Below are 3,018 nucleotides of genomic sequence, written 5' to 3' on the forward strand. Positions count from 1 at the left end.
TTAGCTGATACATAATTACCCAGTTTGAAGTGGGACAAGACAGAGTGGAAAATATTCTTTTGCTGAAGTATGCTTTTTAACAGTTATGGAATCGTGAATCCAAAGGGCACTTTCTTTACTAGCATAGAGAATCCTAGCACAGCCCTAAGATGAGGCATCATTTCACTGTTAATCCTGGGCAGTGTAATGCGCCCCTGCACCCCCATACTTCGCTACCACAGCTACATACACTATACAGAGCAGCACAGGAGGGACCAGCATCTGTGGTTCTGACACATACGTGGCCAGGCAGAAGTACGAACAGACTAGGGCCCTAAATCTGTCCTGAGCGTACACCAGGAGGTGCCAATGAGCAGGCACAATATCAAATTAACGTCAAAAAAAAAACAGAAGGGATTTTTTCCTGTCCTAAGGAAGGGAAGAGGAGGGTTTAGAATGAGATAGGTGTCTTTTGTAGCCAGCTCCTGGTGTTCTCTTGAGGGCAAGGCAACTACATGCTTCCTTATCCTTCAGGGCTTGCATAAAATCACAATTTGGCCTTCAGGAGAGAAGACAGATACCTACTGAGTCACCAATACAGTTTCCTGCATTGCTTTGAATATGTCTTAAGGCACCTCCCTTCCAGCTTTTCAGTAAGCATCATTTTCACCAGAAGTAGGTGATTCAGAACCCATGAAACTGTCATTTTTCCAAAACGATGGAGAACTCTTACTGAATGAGTTATCATTTGAATGGCTTAAATGCCACATTTGAATTTTGAATGAATTCAAATTCTAGTGAAAACTGTTTGGTAAGTAGCACTAAGCAGTGAAACCTCTTATTTATTATTCCCAAGAGGAACACTCAATACCTGGTGTGACTGATTTTTTTCCTAGTCTTGCTTTCTGTGTCATACTTTTTAGAATAAAATTTTGGAGAAAAAATGGTTGCAGAGGACTGTATCTCTTACAGTCCTTGTTTTGTCTCCTATAATAAAAAGAACCTGATCAATACCCCTCAGAATATGATTAACACTCAGTCCTAACAGTGACAATATTATACGTATGATTATCTAAGAGAAATCATGATGTTTGTTTTACTTTGGCTACTAGACAACTAGCCAACAGTCAGCTGAAAATACCTTTTAGATTTTTTCATCCTAAGTTAACAGGATTCAAACTGAAAATGCAATTATGAAAGACTCTGCGAAACTCCTTGCAGTCATTCATCCTAGACTGCAAACTCTTCAGTCAGGGCTGCTCTGTTTATCTGTCCATCTTCCTCCTACATTTCCTACATTGTGTTTGAAGTCTCCAAGTGTGACTACAGAAGACAATTAATAGCAATAGCAATATGGCTATGAAAGAATCTGCAGCCTGACAGTAGTTTCTCAGACTGTTAGTTGTAATTCGAAACATTTTTCCCAACTTCTACCTTATAACCAAGGTCATTGCAAATAATTAAAATATTCACGTTATACACACACATACACATGGAGTGCTAGTTTCTTTCTGATCTATGTTTCAGACCTAACACTCTTCATTTGTATTGCTATTCTTTTATTCTTCTATTATTTCTTTTTAAAGGGCAACTTTATATCAAAACATAAACATTGTGTGTACTTCAGAAATTTCACTATAAATAAAATTATTTAGCAAATCCTACCTTCTTAAGAAGTGCAAAATTCCACAATTTTCTCTTCATAAAATGCACAGTGTCTTCAGCTATCACACATCTTCTTTTCATACAGGTGAGACTGCAGTTGTTTGGGGAATACCATCCTGGACTGACTCTGTCCTGTAACAGAGGAAACAACACACTTGCTGTAGCAGGGGATCCTGGATACTACCTAGTGCATTCAAAAGGTGCTTAATTAGAAGACACTGTGTCATCACTTCCTCTTTTTCATGACACTACAGCTGGTTGCTGCTGGCCACCAAACTGTAATCACTGACTGCCTCCTTACACCTGGTTCACAGGATCCTACTGGAGAAAGGCTGAGGTGCCGCCTCGCAGGACTGCATGAGCTGCATCCCTTCACGGAGAAAAGGGAAGGGGAGATTGGAGGTGGAAGTCAAGGGTCTAAAATGTTATACCCAGCAAATAAAACTTGCCAAGTGGCTTTGGTGCTGCCTGCAGGTGAGTTATGTCAGAGGTCTTTCACCTCAAGTCCGGGTAACGTTGCTGAAAGTCAGCTCCACCCATACCTCAATTACTTACCTTGAGAACTGGGACTAGTAAACCACCTCTGGGCAAACACAAGTGTTGGTTCGTGAGGATGGCTCACAGTGGCAAGGTTTACTTTGCATGTTTTGTTCTTTGCATGAAGTGCACCTATGACCAGTTAATGGAGTTCAACAAGCGCAAACTGGAAGCGTTCCTAAATGCTTTATAACAATGATAAAGAGAAAAAAATGCCCCATAGAATTAAGGCTTGGACAACACATTCACTTACTACTAGATTACACAGAAACTACCAAACCTTTTGCTGAAGCAGATGAAGGTGGGGAGCCCCAGAGGTCCCCATGGGCAGGAGGAAACTGTCTTGTACATGTTATAATAACACTGCATATGACTGAGTGCCCGCAGGATATGTTGAGCTCTCTGTGCCTCAGTTTCACCACCTGCAAACAGGGATTCACAGTCCAAATACCGTGGTGCTTAATAGCGCAACAGGGGCCCAACCGATTAGCAGTTAGGTCGTGACAAATGTCGTTCGTAAGGGTGACAACGTTAAGGTGTGAGGGAGGACAAAATGGCTGCCAGCTTTCTACCCCAGCTCGCAGAGGACACAACGGCACTCTTCAAAAACTTATTCTCTTCTATACGCTCATTTTCTCAATCCATGCGCTCACGTCCTGCGCCAGCCGGCTTCACCCTCCGCCTTCCCCGCCTTGGGGCGGCGCTTACCCGCACAAGGGCGGCATCCGGCCCGCCTGAAGGGGGCCCGCCCGCGGGGAGCCGGCCTCGCGGCCCTCCCTCCCCGGCCGGGGCGGGGCGGGGCCTGGCCGCCGCCGCGGAGCCCCCGCAGCTGCTGCT

The sequence above is a fragment of the Apteryx mantelli genome, chromosome 5 (genome assembly GCF_036417845.1).
Source record: "Apteryx mantelli isolate bAptMan1 chromosome 5, bAptMan1.hap1, whole genome shotgun sequence".
In the NCBI taxonomy this organism is placed as follows: Eukaryota; Metazoa; Chordata; class Aves; order Apterygiformes; family Apterygidae; genus Apteryx; species Apteryx mantelli.